Source organism: Biomphalaria glabrata, chromosome 5, assembly GCF_947242115.1.
Source record: "Biomphalaria glabrata chromosome 5, xgBioGlab47.1, whole genome shotgun sequence".
Lineage (NCBI taxonomy): Eukaryota > Metazoa > Mollusca > Gastropoda > Planorbidae > Biomphalaria > Biomphalaria glabrata.
Genome location: NC_074715.1, coordinates 41,186,341 through 41,206,919, shown reverse-complemented (window position 1 = coordinate 41,206,919; position 20,579 = coordinate 41,186,341). Strand labels below are relative to the sequence as shown.

The following is a 20,579-nucleotide window of genomic DNA, read 5'->3' as shown; positions in this document are numbered from 1 at the left end:
ACATAGTCAATGATAGAAAAATAATATATTTGTACAAGTTTACAATTACATGACACAATTGAAATGGATTATGACTTTTAAAAACTTTATAAGGCACTTTTTCAGAGTAAATCAAACAAAACAATATGACGTCAAAATGACGAAATGTATGACACGATCCAGTACAGTCGTGATGTGAGCCTGTTGATTGGTTGTAAATATGGGTATATTGGGTTCGATTAGAAGTGTTCTAGGAATTGAAGGAAAGAAATTATTCAAACTTTTTTTTTTTGGCTTCCTCTATATGTGCCTGTGAGAATGAAATATAGTTGATTATTGGCTGGGAAGCAAGATGTCTCATAATGTCAAAATTTTAGCACAATTACGATTGTCACCATTTTCTATAATGATAATAATGAAAATCGACTTATGAAATGTTATGTCAGAGACATTAAAAGTTGTTTTTTGTCAATTATTCCCATAACTTTAGCTGGCAACTTAAAAGTTGTGGTAAGAATTCCTCTACTTTTGACTTTTGGCCTAACTTACAAGTCTATACATGACCTTACTTAAAAGTCTATAAATGACCTAATTTACAAGTCTATAAAGGACTTAACTTACAAGCCTATAAATGACCTAACTTACAAGTCTATAAATGACCTAACTTACAAGTCTAAAAATGACCTAACTTACAAGTCTATAAATGACCTAACTTACAAGTCTATAAATGACCTAACTTACATCAACGAACATTTAGACTCAACTAATTAAAACAACAACACAAAAGCCATGACAGGTGAGGTCAATGGTTAGTGTGAGGGAAAGAGAGATTGTGTTAGTTGAGCTGTGGCTGGGATACAGAGCGTTCATTAGTTTCCATTAACAAGAACCGTTAAAACAATGTGGATCATTGCATTCTATGGACCTGATAACTAGTTTGTACAACATTCTCTGCGCCTAATAACTAGTTTGTACAACTAGCACACTATACACAAGGAAAAAAACGAAACGACTAATGAGTTACATCAAAACTCCATTAAACCATTGTTACATCTGTTACACATTCTATTGAACACACCATGCACATATTTACTTTAGAGTCTTATCACAAAAGTAGAAAAATAAATGTTTAAAAAAAAAGAAAGAAAGAAACATTACACTACGAATTGATTAACATGTATTTGAATACATTAAAAAAAATAGTTCAAACATTTTACAGTGGGATATTTTCATTTGTCCCTTCAAACAGTAAGTACAACAAATACATACGCTCTACTTTCCAATGTAATGAGTTGACAAGAAGAACTACTAGACAAAGAAACAGTGGCAATGTCGTAACTAGCCAGACACTCTCTCCTTTACTTCGTACTGCTTTGAATTGTGTTGCAGACTATAAACATACAATGAAAACAAACAAAAACAAGTGTAATGGCTTTATGATCTGGCCATGGCTTGACCTCCTGGAGCCTGGACCTCTTGAGCCTCTTGGACCAGTGCACAAAGATGACAGCAAATGACCGACAGAATGTCAGTTATGACACTGCCCTCTATGTTCCGAGAAGATCGGATTTTACCGCGGACTGAAACCAGGCCTACGATGTTCAAGATGGGCACAAAGTAGGCCAGTGCGCACAGGAGGCACGAGTCGCCCACAGCCTCGGCGTTTTTCCCAAAGGTGTAGCAAGGCACGAAGTAAGTGATGAGGCAGAGGCCAATGTTGTCAAAGCAACCAAAGAGACCATGCTGAAACTGAGTCATGATGAGAAGTTTTGAAAGGGCGGAGAAGTGTCTGGGATATCAAACCTGGGCGTTAAGTCACCTGAAATAAAACGAAAAAAAAAGTTTATTAGAAAATGTATTTTAATCTTTTGAATATAAAGGAAACGATGAACTATAATGTTAGGTCAAGACGTGTATATTTATACTTTTCATGAAGACTCTGGATCTGCTTGACATTAAGGATTAAAATGCATGACTAGATAGATACAAGTCAGACGTAATTATCTTCTCCTTTGAAGTCACGTCTGTAATTTATAAAATAAGATTTGCAGGCGCGCCAATGGACCAATGGGGAACAGTGTGACAAGACCCTCTGATCTAGTTAGTTATCACGTGACTGTCGGTGTTATAAAGTAACTCCATGTAGTCACTAAAAGCACTAACCTCTGTTTAAAAAAAAATGTAGACATTTGACTAACCAACTAGAGCGAGGAGCGTATCTAGTTCAAGGTGAACCAATCGTAACCATAAAAACAAAACTTTAAAAATAGCTCAAAAAGAAAGCACGCAAAGCATAAATAACAAATAATCAAAAGGATGGGATATTATATATCCGTGTTGTTTTTCCCCACCAACCCAATTAAAGAAATATATATATATTCTCGAAGTATATTTTCACTTTTATATAAAATACAGTAATAGTCACATTATGACACCTTTTTTGGTGCGACATTCCAGATCAACGCACAATAGCTGCCATATCTCTCAAGACTGCAAGGTTTTCTATATAAAACAAATCTAAGTAATTACCACAAATTGATTAACTAATTGGTAAATTTTTTTTAATTGATTCATGTATTGTTTTTGACTATGAATAATTGTGCAAATTTAAATTTGAGCCAAGATTGGGAAGTAGGACAAAAACGTGTAAAGAATCCTCACAGACAGACAGACAGGAGTGAGTAAATATAAGCTTTGTAATAAAATCTATTTTATTATTTTACAAGATAATGTGATGAGTTCACGCGAGAAATCTTACACAAAAATTGTACCTGAAGCTTGAAGATGAATTGAATCGAATAGTTCTGACAAATAAAACTACTGGTTTGAAATATCTCCTGTTAAAAACTTACAGCAATGACTTTTTGTCAGTATCAGAAGTGACTTCAGTAGTAACCCATTGCTTCAGCAGGCAAGAGATGGCAGCAGATACGATTTGAACTTTAGGCAATCTTTACGACAGCCCCAAGCGCTTACTATAGGACCAGTTATTGCTTTTTTATTTTCTAATCACAAAATCAATGAACATTTGTACATCAAACGACATCTTGCATTGTTGAGTTTTCTCTAAAGCCTGGGAAGTAGGTCTCAAAAAGTTGTAGAGGTTGCGGGTGTGTGCTGACAGAGGGAAGATTCGTGAATTTAAGGTGTTCCTTTAAGATATTCATCCCTATCAATATTCTCACAGTCCTTCACCCTTTTTGTTTTGACAACATCGTAAGGAATTTGAAAGACTACATATAACAATAAAATACCTTTACTCAAGCGAAACTAAGTTCATCTGCTATTTACTGTTTATTACTTTTCTAAACAGTTTCAATTACTCGTACCCCCACCCCCTTATTTTCTAAGTTAATCTAAAAATAAAACCAACGTTTGCTTAATCTCTAAAAGTCTGGCGTCCCCGTTAAGCTATAACCAAAGACACATATGATGCGTAGCGTGAGAACCGTTGAACTACACACTTGAAAGAAAATGCCGACGGAACACACCTTGCTAGGCAGACGACCTGAAACCTTCGCTTCACACATACCTGAGAGCTGTATGTGAGTGGCTTCCCCTTTTCGCATCATAATTCACCTGACAACTTCGAGGGGTCACCCAACGTTCGCGGGGCTCATGTTTGACTTTGACAATTTCTTTCACCCTTCATTCTAAACTTCATCAGATTTTTGTTGACCGCCCAGCAGCTTCGATCTAACTCATTCATTTCTTTGAATACCTCGCTAAAACACATTTCTCAAAGCAGCCTCGTGCATTGGTTTGAGGACCATTGAAGAGAATGTTTGCTAATGTGTTCGTTAAAGTGTACGGCGTTCACGTGGGGCATTGAGAGCGGGAAAATGTAGGTCACCACAACTCCTTAACACGAAGATCAAACCTATTTCAGGGCACAGGAATTTCTAGATGTATCTACATTTAGTTAGTAAATATGCTTTAGCTGGTTTCGTTAATTTACAAACAAATTTATGATCAATCTTTTTAAATGTTTGGCTGAAACAGTTGGCTAGTATTTGTAATAAAAAAGTAGTTGTCCTATTCTTCGAAATACTGCTCTCCTTAGTAATTAAGATATTAAGTTGACCTGCTTATGGGTTTATGATTAACGAAAGTATCAAGTGGTCAGCACAATGACCAAATGTCATAAAAGTGTAGTACACATTAAAGAAATTGAATATCTAGGAAACTACAAACTTGATTTCTTAGTTCTGTCAAACATACTTACTAGATCAGAATTCTTCTGTCCACCAACTAACTTCAACACAGTCCGTCCTAAAACACACACTTGATCAGTTCACTCAGTACTAACAAGGTCATCCAGTCGTCATTACACACAATACACCAATACTGGTCACTCTGGGGTTAAACTGAGACCAATCAAAGTAGGCCTCAACACTGACCTGCGACGTTAGGCCTACAACTTGTGAGCAGTGGATACCAATAACTCGTCATCTTAGAGGTCTGTAGGACGGGGTATCGAGCTTTTGGTCTCCACTGCCCACAGGTTGCGACGTTGCAGGTCGGTGTTCAAGCCTTCGGTTAAAGCCCCATTAGGATCCTGGTAAACTTAGGAGCTTCAGAATCTTATCAACCGCAGGACTCGAACAGGCGACCTCTCACTCACTATACAAGTTTTAACCATTCCACCGTCCAGTAGACACGAATAAATGTGTACATAAAACGTAACACAAAGTCTTTTTTTTTTATATTCTAAGTCTTTAAAAAAATCCATGTTGCTATTCTATTAATCAGTTTTTTAAAAATTACATTAAAATCAATTTTTTCTTATAGCAATTCCTACTTTTTAAAAACTAATGATGCCAGACAATTTTTCATTCTATTTATATCTTGTAATGTATATTGCAAGGAGTCTCTCCAGTGAGACTGCACAATCAAGCTCTTCTATTTCAGTCCAGCTCATTTCTACAAGAGGCGGTACGCAAAATGTTATTAACCCTATGTTTATTTATATTTAACTTTTAAATGAATACAAAGAAACCTTTGAGTCGAGTGCGGAAATACCCGCTGAAACCCAAAATTAAATTTAAGATGATTACTTAAGATGATCTGTATATATAATTCTCTACGTCGCCCAACCATGCGGGACAAGACGCACGCATGCCAACTCTCTAACCCTCGATGAAGAAGTCATGGAAAGATAACTCTTTTATTTCTGCAAGTCGTACTAGAGTTACCCCACGTAACTTTCATGGCGACAGAGAGCGAGGCTTAGAAAGAAAAAGAGGGGGGGGGGGGGGAGAACAAGTAATCTTCTCTGTGTATATAATACTCTACGTCGCCCAACCACCCACTCCACTTGGACAACTGTGTCCGAAGGAAGTGTTCACCCGTCACTAAATAGCGGCGTATGCTACACCGCGAATCGGCTCGTTATATTTTAAAACACTATTAGGGTCAAACCAGATTTTCACTGTGTAGCCAATTAGCTCTTAATTGTTGTTTTTTTTCAACAATGTACATAAGCTGTCAAAGCCGTTTTCGAATTCCGTATCCACCCATGAAGAGTTGGCAAGCCAATCAGAGGAATTGAACAAAAAAAGTGTTTTACACGAAATTGTGGTTTTGGACGTGAACGTTTCAACGCCATTTTTCCTGTCAGCTTTTTAAATAAACAAGAGACAGCTAGATCTGGGTCTGGACATTGTACATAGGCATGAGAGAGGAGGAAAGATAAATGTACTTAATTTGGTGGAGAAAAGAAAGAATGAAACAAGCAGGCCTGGTGTTGTTTTTTTTTAAGTTAATCTCTAGCCACAGCATCTAAAAAGATAAGCTGACTGCTTGGTGCGTGTTTTAATGTTTGAGTGTAGTCAGCGATTGCATGCAGCATGCTTTAGAGTTGAACACAAATAAGCTCACGTGTTTCTGTGGACATCTATTGCCCTGTGTGTGTGTGTGTATGTGTGTGTGTACGTGTGTGTGTATGTGTGTGTGCGTGCGTGCGTGTGTGTGTGTGTGTAAAACTAGTGGCACTGTTAGTTCGCATGGCAGGTGATGTTTAGTAGAAAGTAGCGCAGTGACGAAATGATTCCAAAAGATAATGCACGCATTTACTTTGCATTTAGACGCTGTCCACACTCGCTAACGAAAGTATTTTGACATTAAATCTCTATTAAGTCTAATCTGTGTTAAGGCATGTTAGGTTTTTGGTTGGGAACATGTCTATCAATTATTTATAGGCACGTACAATAATAACATCTCTTATCATCAACGAATGACGAACCTTTACTTAAATAAAATAATTCTGAACATAAGACGGGGTGGGGGGAGATGGTGGGGGAGAGGGCCGTGAATACAAGTTGGGGGCGGGGAAGCGTTAGAGCAAAGACTGTCGGGGGGTCACGAGAGCGAAGATATGGAGGGGGCGTAAGAAGGGAGGAAATTGTCAAACAAACAAACAAAATATTACAATACTAATAATACTGGATGTTTCAAAGTACAATACATAGAAATTGAATGTGTGTGCAGTGTTCAGCTTGTGGTCTCCCTTACTTGAACTCTGACGTGCCCTTGACATTGGCTCTGATATATTATAAATATATTATATGCAAGAGCTTTGAGTCGTGAAAGTACTCGGCAGGTACGCTTACCCAGATCTAAATTTAGATCTTTATGAGTGCCAATGGGGCAAAGATGCACTATCACATGGTCTAATTGGCGGATCTGTCTTAAGATCTTAATCAAGTGATGGTAAAACAATGGCCTAAAGTGAGATTTTTAAAATTCTATTTTAAGTAGTACTATGATGTAGTTTCTTAATGCAAAAAGTAGGCCCTGATACATGAATAAAAAACAACGCTGGGTTGGTAACTGGTCTATTGTTTGTGATCTTTTTAAGTTGTTTCTGACAGATGTAGATGAAGTGGACCATTTCTTGTGGGAGAAGGCAGGAAAAGAAAAACGAATAATCTCCTACTAAAACTTTTAAGAGTAGATGTAGACTAGAAAGAAACTCGAACTCAACTTTGTAACAAGGCTTGTGTTCAATGGAACAAGCTTTAGGTCAACCTCATAACATGGATATCCCCTAATTTAAATTTAACGCATACATCTCCTAATTTAAATTGAACGCATACATTCCCTAATTTTAATTGAACGCATACATCTCCTAATTTAAAATGAACGCATACATCTCCTAATTTAAAATGAAAATGGATATCCCTTAATTTAAATTGAACGCATACATCTCCTAATTTTAATTGAACGCATACATCTGCTAATTTAAAATGAAAATGGATAAAACCTAGAATGGTGTGAACATAGATAATTCCTAATTTAAACTGAACATAGATAATCCCTAATTTAAACTGAGCATAGATAATTCCTAATTTAAACTGAACATAGATAATCCCTAATTTAAACTGAACATAGATAATTCCTAATTTAAACTGAACATAGATAATTCCTAATTTAAACTGAACATAGATAATCCCTAATTTAAACTGAACATAGATAATCCCTAATTTAAACTGAACATAGATAATTCCTAATTTAAACTGAACATAGATAATCCCTAACTTAAACTGAACATAGATAATCCCTAATTTAAACTGAACATAGATAATCCCTAATTTAAACTGAACATAGATAATTCCTAATTTAAACTGAACATAGATAATCCCTAATTTAAACTGAACATAGATAATCCCTAATTTAAACTGAACATAGATAATCCCTAATTTAAACTGAACATAGATAACCCCTAATTTAAACTGAACATAGATAATCCCTAATTTAAACTGAACATAGATAATCCCTAATGTAAACTGAACATAGATAACCCCTAATTTAAACTGAACATAGATAATCCCTAATTTAAACTGAACATAGATAATCCCTAAGTTAAACTGAACATAAATAATCCCTAATTTAAACTGAACATAGATAATTCCTAAGTTAAACTGAACATAGATATCTCTAAATGTAATGTGATAGTTTTGGAGATCCTTTGTGTCCATGTGTATCTAGAATACTTTCCCTTGTGTCCATGTGTATCTAGAATACTTTCCCTTGTGTCCATGTGTATCTAGAATACTTTCCCTTGTGTCCATGTGTATCTAGAATACTTTCCCTTGTGTCCATGTGTATCTAGAATACTTTCCCTTGTGTCCATGTGTATCTAGAATACTTTCCCTTGTGTCCATGTGTATCTAGAATACTTTCCCTTGTGTCCATGTGTAGCTAGAATACTTTCCCTTGTGTCCATGTGTATCTAGAATACTTGCCCTTGTGTCCATGTGTATCTAGAATACTTGCCCTTGTGTTGAGGGACTTTTTGGTCGTCTTACTTTATCTCAGCTGCCAATGTTAGCAAAAAGCATGAAGCCCCCCCCCCCCCCCCCCGCCAAGTTAATGTTTCTAAATCAACGTTTAACACGAATATCTTGTGGTCAGCACAATGACCAATGAAGATAGAAGAGTTACTCTTAGCTTATAGTTGACTTGGTAGTTTAAAAAGACTGGAATTGCTTGCAACACCAACGATAAGTGTACATGTCATAAGCTATATACCTATAGGAGAGACCCATTTTGTTTTTATTTTATTCATTTATGAAGGACCACATTTACGTTTTTTTTTTCTTTTTTATAGGAAACCTTCAAGTTAAACTGTATTTCAATGTGCATCGCTATTCCTAGAGTATAAATCTAGTGACAATCTAGTGCCACTAGAGTCGGGTATATAAAATGTCCAAACAATGCGTAACGTAGGAAGTTTTGGTTTTCCTTGACAATGTTGACAGATTGACTTTGTTAAAAAGCTCGAGCTGTAACCTAGACGTATTGACCGAGTGACCTCTACAGCCTCGAACACTGATTCTATTGACTTTAATGTAAATAAAACACAAAGTTTATTGTTACTGTAACTATGAGAGAGAGTCAGCTAATGAATGGGCCACTAAAAGTCGTAGTTGTGAATATAACATCACAGTGACAGAAAATTATATTGTGAAATTATTAATCTTGGGCAAACATTGGTTCGTCTTAGACTGCTATTTCTAAGAATGATTGAGTGTCCTCTAAGCCAGTAGGTTTCAGAGGCTGACCTTGAATGTCGAGTAGCGTCTAATCTCTAAATAATACTCTGTATTACACTAATATACATGGGTCACGCAGCAAGGAAGTAGTATGCTGAACTAATGTATTTATTTTCTGTCCGTCTTGATTTCGATTTCAAAAGAATGTATTCAGATTAACTAGCCATTAGTAGAGACAGATTTATTCCCACTACTAATTAAACTAAAACAGGATCTTTTAAAGAGACGTTGGGTTTCCCAAACTATTCTTGACAGAAATTCAATACAAGCTCTAGAGTAGAGAAAGAAGCCTTTCTCCAATTTATGTTACAATAAGAATCCAATTCAATAAATTGTCCAGACAGCTAGCTTTTATTATAAAATAAAATGTCTGTGACTCTTAAAATTCAAGAAACAAAAAAGGAAGTTAGTAGTTAATTACTCCTATACAGGAGACTCTGGAGAGTCACGTGAGATAAGCATTGACAAATAATTTATTATTACCTTTAAAACTGGTATGTCAATGGTAAATGATAGTGGAACATGTTTATTGATAGTCATAATATACCATGCCAGTGATATTTGACATCTCATTAGTTTGACTTAATGCAGAGTTGGGTTTTCCAAAGACTTCTTTACAGAAATTCAGTAGTAAGTCTATTGTAAAGGTCTACATGTTGAAAATAATGGAACAGAGTTATCAATTCCTTCTTTACGAACCAGATGCTGGTCTATAATGTCTGATTCTATTTCTTTCTTGTGATGCTTCAATAGTTCAAGGAATTTTCCAGTGAGCGTTAGACAATCAAGTTCTTCTCTGAACAGTCCAGCTACGTATTGGCTGTGCGCAAACTGTTCATGAGTGTCTGTTTATTGCTTCAACTCTTTCATAAACACAAAGAAACATTGGTTCAGGACGTAACCCAAATTTAATGTGAAGTTAATTTTACATTTTGAACAAATAGAACGATCAAACCAAAGGTTCTCACTGAGTGACCTAGTCAGTAGTACATCAAACCAAAGGTTCTCACTGAGTGGTCTAGTCAGTAGTACATCAAACCAAAGGTTCTCACTGAGTGGTCTAGTCAGTAGTACATCAAACCAAAGGTTCTCACTGAGTGGTCTAGTCAGTAGTACATTTTTGTTCCAATATTAAGTAGTCACATTTATTCTAAAAGATAGACATAAACTATCAATTTTGTAGGAAAATCGTTTGTTCTGTTTTCGTAATACACCGTACATTGTCCAGGTTCCACCCAGTGTCCAGGCTCCACCCAGTGTCCAGGTTCCACCCAGTGTCCAGGTTCCACCCAGTGTCCAGGCTCCACCCAGTGTCCAGGTTCCACCCAGTGTCCAGGCTCCACCCAGTGTCCAGGTTCCACCCAGTGTCCAGGTTCCACCCAGTGTCCAGGTTCCACCCAGTGTCCAGGCTCCACCCAGTGTCCAGGTTCCACCCAGTGTCCAGGTTCCACCCAGTGTCCAGGCTCCACCCAGTGTCCAGGTTCCACCCAGTGTCCAGGCTCCACCCAGTGTCCAGGTTTCACCCAGTGTCCAGGTTCCACCCAGTGTCCAGGTTCCACCCAGTGTACATGAAGAATGTGCAAGCTAATAGGAGGAATTGTTTTAAAAAAAGAATGAAAAAATGAAAATGAAATTAGATTTAAAATTACTGCAGCACGAACTCTTTCTCCTAGACTCTGTGTGTGGATACTTGCAAGATTAATCAGGTGTATTTTTTATTAATTATTATGAACGAGTTAGGCTGCCCATTTACTTAAACCCGGCCCTGTCTACGCCCACACTTTAAAGTGGACATCTCCAGCCGTCTCTCAACACTAGGAAGTAATGTAACACATGACCAGTAAAGTTTAAAACAAAAATCTTGGATTATCAGTTGACACCGATAACTCTACCAACTTAAGTTTTCATAGATTTCTACTGAAAGAGATAAGTCTGCGGTTCTCAAAGTATACTGCATTCACGATGCAATAAGTGGCTTGAACTATTTTTTTTAGTCTTCCAGAACGATAAAAAAAGAAGAAATTCATAAATTTCAAACTGCTTCGGTCTCTTTATACAAAGCTAATTAAACTGACCTATATATATACTCTGCAAATCAAGCCACTTATTAACGAACATTGTTAAACGTGTCCATTGTATTTATCAACATTGTTCAACAAGTTGATCTAACTAAGGGAAACAACTGCTCTTTGTTTTGTCTATCTGTCATGTTTAGATTACTAGATCTCAAAAGCTAAATGTGCAATGGAAAATCCGATTTCAAGATTGTGTTGTGCTGTAGGTGCAATGGCTACTGTTAGGCGCTTCCGCGGTGTCTAATGCAAATAAACCAAATGGAGGTAACACTCTACGTAATACGTAATCCAATAACACCGGCGAAAGGCCGCACAATTAATTTAAGTTAGTCGACGCTGATATTGAGTGTCGAACAAGTTTAATAGCAATGAAGGGAACCGTCGAATGTCAGCTAACTCTTGACGTTCATATAAGGCTTCCTATCTTTAATGCGTCCAGGAAGTAATCTATTAAAGTCGGCTGATATTTCGTTCTATCTCTAAAACCTATCCTTGTTTTTACTAGTCACGTCATTGTCACTAAGTCAAAACTTCCCCTATTTCCGAAACAAATAATTACTTCCTAATAACACTACTTTTGGTCGTCTGAAAGCTGACCCTTTTGTTTTTTTAAATTCATTTGTAAACGTTCTTTACCTATACATAAACCATTTGTTAAGCAAGACTTGCAAAGTCATACAGTTATACAGTTGTATAGCAAACGAGAATATCTAAAAGATATGGAACTAATATAAAAGTTTTGTCTTTTGCAATATAATATATCAAGATGTGATATTTGTCAAAGGCATGAAGAAAAAAAGATAAAATATGTATTTTTAAGTGCCTCAGCTACTTCTTGTGGTGTTCCGAGATGGTCAACTTTAAAACAAAAAGAAAGTCTGTATCTCGTATTTACATCCATAAAGTTTTTAAACAAGCTTTAATGTCTGTTTTTGTTGTGGCCAAAGCAAAGTGTAAATAGCTAACCCGCAAGGGCCACCGACGAGTTTGTGTTGCTCCCTTTGTTATCTTTTCTTTCCTCATTTCAGGTAGGCCCTATAAAACTATTCTGAGACATTGATGAGGTCTGAACTCGATTCGTATCAGACGTAATATAGTAGATGACTAATTGGACTGATTTCTCGTATTTGTGTTTTAGGTGTGGTCTGGGTAAAATATTATCTTTCTTTTTTTTCTTTTTTTTTCGATTTTATTTTATTTTAATTTTTGTGTCTTTTGTTTCCTAATTAAAAAGAAAACTTTTTTTGTTTCTGTGTCTTATCCCAGTGCATGTGGCCGAGGAGAACTAGATACTATGCAACTTCAAAATTACTTACAATTGCAAGGGTTTTTAAAAATTATGATTCCTCTAGGACTAAGTAACGGAATCAGTGACTCTCCGTTCTCGACGCAGTTTATGTTTCTTAGGTTTCTTTTGAAACGGCTTTCTATTCATTGTTCTTGATGTCACTTAAATGCCTTTGTAATAGACGGCAGCCCTACCCCTTTGTAAAAGGAATGAGAACCATTGCCAAAGACTACAAAGTAAATAAAGTACTTTACGCTGTTTATCCAGACGTCAGCATGTAATCTAATGTTTGAAGTAGACAATGACTAGAGCGGAACCAGACTACAACCAGTGAGAAATTTAAATTTTGTTTTGTTTCAAGTTCAATGACCTTGTCTTATCGATCTACAAAGATTTTAGAGTAATACTAAATAAGAAATGTACAGGAAGTAATAGACAAATGTGGAGATTTCCCACGTCAACATTTCCTAAGAGTCCACACAGACTTCAATACAAGGGAGTGCAATGACTGTAAGGCCGCTAGGAGGTGTGTGTGTCGGGGGGGGGGGGGGCAGGCACTGGTTGATTCTTGGTCTAAGTGAGCCCTGCATGCAAGATATGTTTCTGTACTCTTCACTTTCACGTAAACGGAACCTTAAACAAGATTTACAAAAGAATCGGCCCCGCAGTGGTCAGGGCGGTTCAAAAGGCAGGTTTCAATTCAGCATGACTACCAGACGCTATGGATTACAAAATATCAACATCCTCTCCGTCCATACGAAATGAAGAGACTTGTGAAAGAATGTATTAAAAATATACAGAGAAATGAGGAAAAGGAGGTTTCTGGTGGTGTAGAATGTTGAGACCATCAGCTGGTTAATAATAATTTATGTTAAGAAGCCACTTTAGTGATTGTTGAACGGGGAAATCAACAATGTAGTAAAGACGTGTATTTGTAATGAGTTAGATTTTGTTTTCATTTTGATCTAGATCTATGTCTCATCTCAAATTGAGTCTTCATAAATAAATGTTATATTAAGTTTGAAGAAAGAATTTTATTGAAAATGCTATACTAATATTTCAATACGCCCATATCGGTTTAGTTGTATTAGCTATCTGGAGCTACAAACCAACGACAGAGAATCAACACCATTGCACCAGAACTTTGCAAAATCTAAAATATTATGATATCAGATTTTCAATAGTTTTTTTCCAGTTTTTGCGATCTAAACGACACGGACGGACGAACGAACAGACAGACAACACAAAACTAATAGCGGCTAATACCTTTTCGGGCGCCGCTAAAAATCAGAATGTAAACAAAGAACAGATTACTACAATAAACTATGAGTGTGAAAACCCCAATGTAGCCTACTTAATAGACATTACGTTGATACAAATTCAATGCTATTGCCGTGTATTACGAAATTAGGTCATACAGTTTGTTATCAGAGTCTATTAGAAGAAAAAAAACCGTTCAAAAGTCAACGTCACTCCTAACGGTTGCAACATAGTCATGGCAAGTCAAAGTTCATGCGCAATACACTAACAAGCAAAATATTTTTAAAAAATCATAAAAAAAACAAACAAAAAAAAAACAATGCTTATCTAAGAAAGAACTCCACACTTAGAACTCTATCAATATGTAGAAGTTATTTCCCTTATTCGATTTGATAATTAATCACTAATAATTAATTGGCTGATTGGCTATTTTTTTTAATTGATACATGTTTTGTTAGTTACAATAATTAATTGTTTAAAGTTTTAACTTGATCCAGGAATGGTTGTGAGAGAAATAATATGTTAAATTATCTAAAGGGGACGAAACCCTACATATTATCTTAAACTTGTAGCCAGTTTGATCAAGTCCAAGCAAGTCATTTCAAAATGTCGTGGAAACGTCAAGAACTGTCGTATACATATCATCATAATTTCAAAATGAATGTATTCATCTTCTTGCATCTACAGTTGAATATCAGTAATAAGTGACTTCAAAATAAATAAATAAATACTATCATGTAAATTATGTTTTCGTCCATAGAGAACAAATGTCATAAATCGTTAGGTATGTAGATATTTATATTACCAACAGAAAAGTTTTAAAGAATTGTTATTGTTGTATTAAACGTGATTGCACTACCAAAGCTTGTCATGTAAAGACTGTAACAGAAAGACGTGTAGATCAAATACTTCCATATCTTATCGTATTTTGTTCTTCTCTTAAGTGTATTGAAATTCACTTCAATATAGATCTAGTAGATTTAATGAGTTTGTAGGTGATATCAAACTGTAGATAAGAATGTAGTACAGCTTAGATCTATACACTTTCGGACCAGTGACGCGCACAATGAACATATCAGTAGGCAACCCAAAAAAACAAGTTGGACAAGTTGTACAGATATCTAGGGAGTATAGATATTATCAGATTTAGCAAGAACTCCCCTTCCACCCCAACCATAGTCTCTACGACTGGAGGAGGCCAACAGCACTATAAGGATTGGTTTAAGCTAGCTAAGACGTTAACTTAGTAAACAGGTTAGTGGCTAGTCCGTTTCGTGACCCTAACTCCAGACGCCTACTTAACACCGAACTGACAGTAGGTGTCACAGCTCAACGTGTCATAAGTACTTTATTTCGCTGACTTGAAGACTAATGCCAATAGTCAGTCAAAGGTTTCCTTTTGGAGACTGCCTTCTAGTTATTCATTAATCTCGAGGTCAGATTAAACCCTGTATGTATTTCCGGTATAGACCCGCCCTAACCCTGGACTAGGACTGCCGGTGTGTTATTTCTTTCACAGGTGACAAGTTCTCGTTAAATGTATTGTGTCGAATGGTTCAGCACTGAACTAGATTTGTGTAGCGATTGTAGAGCTGGTACCGCTTCTTTATGAATAGTAAGCTAAATATAAACATTCTTTTAAAAGATCTCCACGTATACAACTATTTCTCAATAATGTAGAAGTTAGTTCCCTTTTGTTATAAAAAAAATACTTACCAATAAGTAATTGACTAATTGATTTAGAAAAGAATGAGCTCTTACCACAAACTGGAAGTTTGACCCATTAGCATTTACTTTTTTTTAAATATTGTAATTCAAAAGTTTTCTACCGTTTTCGGTGTTGTCCCTCTTCCCAGTCAGATCGGAAATATGAGTTCCTAAAGGCATATTTGGTCAGCAATATCGATTGGTTTAAAGGTTTAATGTTTTTGATTTAGTTCGTAGGGCTGTGCCAAGGTGTGTTTTGTGTGTGCGTGTTCATGTTTAAACTTTTGCCTGCATTATACTTTACTGGGGACACACACAAAGAATAATTAAAAAAAAAACCAGTACTATTGTTCTTAAACGTATATATCAACCCAACAAATGTATTGAAGTGGGAAGAGATGTTGTCCCACACTAAGTCCTATATCGCAATAAGATCTAAACTCTAGTATCTGGTACGTTTGTTGGTCAAGATTGATAACTTTCTAAGTGCAAGTGTGTGACTTGATCACTGATAATCGAAGGTATTGTCTTCTCAATTATCATTTATAATGTTATCACCATTGACTGATTGTTGCAGTAGGCGAGTCCTGTCAAACAATAGCCAAGGTCAGCCTTTTTGCTACTGTAGATAACAAAAAAACCCAACCCAATTATATGCAAATCTATCTTTACGAATATACATATATAAATAAATATAAAATAAGTAAAGAAGAGAAAGAGATAGATAGATAGATAGATAGATAGATAGATAGATAGATAGATAGATAGATAGATAGATAGATAGATAGATAGATAGATAGATAGATAGATAGATAGATAGATAGATAGATGTAGGTAGATAGATGTAGGTAGATAGGTAGGTATGTATGTAGGTAGGTAGGTAGGTAGGTAGGTAGTTTGGTTGGTAGGTAGGTAGGTAGGTAAGTAGGTAGGTAGTATATTGGCTTTGAAAACATGTCATTGTGTTTTGAAGAGATTTTTTGAGATTGAATAAGCATTTGGGAGACAAAGAAAAAATGTCATCATGATATTATCCTCCAAGTGACATCATTACCACTTTGATTAATCTTCTTGTAATGTAATGATGAACCATCATTGTCGCTCTAGCTAGTTGTAGACAATCACTTTAGACCTTTTTTTATTTCCTACATTGAAATGTGTCTCGTGCTACGTTTTTGTTTTGATGGTCGTGTTTCTTTAGGTCAAAGGTCGAGACAGAAAATATTTCCAGAAACAAGGGGGGGGGGGGCATCAAAAGATTTGTATAATACCTTGAGCCTAAACTTAGCAAGCCAAAATATATGGTGAAAAATGGACTTTCAATCGCTTTATGTATTTTTTATGTCTATAAACGTGATAGACGAAGAGACAGACAGACTTTACAAATCTAATAGCGTCTTTTTTCCTTACGTGGTAGCTAATAATAGCCAGTGTTGACATGTTTTAATTTTTTTTTTTTTTAAAGCAATCGATACTTGCAACAAGTGCTGAGAATTTGTCGCTGTGAACGTATTGTTGGATTTGAATAGCATTTGACTTCAAGCTATGTTTCAGTATGTTTATTCTTGTAAACATAAATGTAGGCTACAAGCACCTCTTAAACATATAGGCCTACGTTTGTGTACATTGTAAATCTGAGCTATTAAAGCGGATCAATAACAGATCTACGCATTGTAAAGATGTACAGGTTGGGGATTGTTTTTCTATTGTTACAAAATAACTTCACATCCTGCTAGAAGTGAATTTCCACCCTACTAGATCTATCTAGGCCAGTGTTTTAGGTTCAAGACTAAAGGAACGTTTCGTTTCTCTCAGGGGCATCCACTCTATTGTTTCCCAAGTCCCTCTCTCACGCTGAGGTCAAAACAAACTAGCCAAGATAGATACAGGAACGAGAACTCTTGTACTTCTCGTTCACCAGAACGCGTTAGATGGGTAGCTCCTTTTGTTCTGCTGCCAAGCAGTGGTGTAAATAATTTATAGTTTATCTCCCTTAGCACATTGCATTATCTCCCCTTTAAAGCTCGCAGCAACTAAATTGAGAAACAGTTTTTAGTTGTTTAGTGATATAACCATCAAAATAATCCATCTCTTCGAACGGACATCTTATAAGTTGTAACTTCCATTTGTAATCTGATATATAGACCTACTGTAGTGTAAGCGGAACGATAGAACAGGGTGTGACCTCGATATTCAACCAACCCATCCCACAACTCAAACATCTTTATGCAAATAGGACAGCCAAGATTCCCCAGTTTCCAAAATACAAACGGTACCTTTCCTTGACATATTTCGAACTTTTAGAGATAATAATTATATGAAAAGAAAAGTGTTCATCGGTAATAAACGGCAAACGTTGCGAATTTTTTTTTTCAAGCCTTCTAAAGCTTGGGTTTATACAACTATTCAAGCCTTCTAAAGCCTGGGTTTATACAACTATTCAAGATGTGAACGAATGAATAAGAAAACTTACACCAAAAAATGCAGTCTTATAGCGCTCATTTTAATTTTTTGGTCACTGGGCAATTTCCATGGCCAGCTAAGTTTTCATTTGATAGAGACATATATAAAAACACAATAGTTATGTAACTGAAAAAAAAAACATTTTAAAATAATAGTTTTTAACTCATGTTCTATATGGTTGCGAACTTGTGATTCGGAGTTACACTCCATAAGATCACTTCCGTGTTGGTGACTCGAATCAACAAGCTGGGGTTTGCTCCTACAGGAGGTTGACAAAAAACTATTGCCTAAAAGTTAACAAAATATTATAAAAGTCCTCTTCAAAGGGAATAACTATGTTGTGTCTGAGCTGCTAAGCTACTTACACAATACTTACTTATGTATCAGCACAAGCCATTGGTAGCTTTTTAGAGTAGACAATTCAGATTGAAGTGTTTTCTAAGTAGCACGCTAACACAATATGTTATTTTCCTTATAGAAATGGTGTTTTCTACATATTAATGCTCAGATATTGTAATGTGCACATACTTCTATAACCACCCTGATTATTAAAATGTCGAAATTAAATTAAGATACAATCCAACTGGGCCTACAACGAGCTGCTAATAGCACATTATACATTTGACTACCTTCATTAACCTTACTTGTGCATTTGGCTCCTTGCAATGTTCTATATTTTAATTTAATTTTTATTTCGGTTAAACAGAAGCTCACTATTGTTTAATAGAAACATATTAAAGGTTGATGTTCATTGACTTATCACTATATGCAGGCACAGTAACTGTAATATAATACTTTCGTTCGCTAGCTATGTCCTTTTTTTATTTTAATAATAAGGTTTGAAATAATTTCCCTTTAATAATGATTTCTCAAACAAATAATGCATTACTTGTCGTCGCAAAAAGGAGTTTTAATTGTGTTCCTAAAAACTAACTATGTACTTACTGTAAACAGCTTTCTTCGGATATATATGAACACAACCACAGGTCAACCGGATTATGTTTTCTTCCTAATGGAGTGAATATAAAACAAAACAACTCTAGAGCAGAGAAGTCAGACCAAGTTGGGTGGAAAAAGTCACGCACTGAGGGGCGTTATGCAGAGATGAGCGAGGAGAAACACGCATGCAACGCGAAAAAAAAAACGCCCCGACTTAATATCTACCTTAGGTTGGCAAAAACTGTATAAGTGGCGTTCGCTATATTTAGAACAGTCAGGTCAAGGGTGTTATTTAAACTGCTTCTCTTCTCCCTTTTCGCCTCTTTTTCGCTTTCTCTTTTCTTTTTTATGAATGATGTGCGAGTAGGCCCGGTTTCTTACACAGCGGCCATCAAACTTGCTTGTTGAGGTCGGTTGATATAAATAAAGAAAATGAGTATACTTATCGGAGAAGTTAACAGATAACATGAAAACAGGTCGATTTATTTAGTAGTGCTATATCGGACATTTCGTAATTAGAAGAAATGGAAACATTTTACTGAAGAGGAGGTGATAGAATACTCCAGCTCAGCTTCGGTCATCTACTGGACAAAGTGTGTCTATTTAAAATGCGAATATTTTTGTATTCATTTCGAACGGGTGAATACAGACAAAAGTAAAGGCAACTGGATCGACTAGGCAACTTAAAAAAGGCAAGGGTTAAGGACATTACAAGCCCAATGACTTTTTCTCTTTTTATTACAAAGCGAATATCAACTCACTCTGTCTGTCCGAGACCATTCGTTATCACAATTTGTCTCGGTCTGTCTGTATGGTAAAAAGTTTGTACACGTTATTTCTCCCACACCCAATCTCGGATTGAACTGAAATGTTGCACAATTATTTTTTCAACCTGACAACACAAGAATCAATTTAAAACAATGATTAATGAGTTAATTAACTATTGGTAATTAATTATTTTTTAAAAATCTTGAACAAAAGAAATAAATCGTACTTGACAGATGTGGTGGTATAAGTTGAATTAGTCTCCTTGAGGACTCGCGCCCTGAGTGAACATTTTTTATGCATTTAAAAAATGATCTTGTAAACATTCACAAAGATACCCCCTTCTTTCCTCTCCCTTTCACAACTGGTCCAGACAAGTGATAGAATCATAGCACATTGAGATAGCTAAAAGCTAAACAAAAACAAATATTAAACATATTGCTAATCACAAAGATTAACTTTAAGTCGATACAATATACAACCTATTCAAACTAATTGATGCAATCAAACATAGAATAAGCTTTTTAAAAAGTATTTGTTTTTTGTTTTGTTTTTAGAACAATAAAAGCACATTTTCGTCATTACTTTTTTAATATCATCTGTATTAGCAAGGTACTGGCGAGGTTGCAGTGGTCCATCATTCACAACTGTGGTACTTGGTGTTGTGGACGGTCGTTGACTTGTAGCACTTACCTGCTGGTAGACAACTACACCACTATAGGCTTATTATATCTTTACTAGCAAAACTTGAATAACTTCTTTGTGAACAAAACTAAATAGAACTTTTATTACAATATAGACAAATTTAACTTGCGATAAAAATGAAATAAATGCATTAGACTTTAGTAATAATATACAATATTACAAAGAAAGTTTGTGATGAAACACAAACTCAAAATCGTCCCCGAAGTGGTCCACCCAGGCAGGCTTCAATATTTTCAGAAAGAACATCCAAATGAAATTATATCAAAGACAAATGAGAGATAAGAACGGAGAAAGAAGGTTGACAGATCTTGTGTAGTGCCCCAACGGTACAGCAGATCAAAG

At 35.8% G+C, this 20,579-nt stretch overlaps 1 long non-coding RNA gene across 1 annotated transcript; it reads right to left on the bottom strand.

Annotated features, from left to right (window-relative positions):
* Window positions 1-5: 5 nt before the first annotated feature.
* LOC106064959 (uncharacterized) lies at window positions 6-19,322 on the bottom strand. Its single transcript, XR_008777918.1, has 2 exons — window positions 18,774-19,322; window positions 6-1,798 (listed from the first exon to the last, which is right to left on the bottom strand). It is a non-coding gene; the product is annotated as an uncharacterized LOC106064959 (long non-coding RNA).
* Window positions 19,323-20,579: the final 1,257 nt, after the last annotated feature.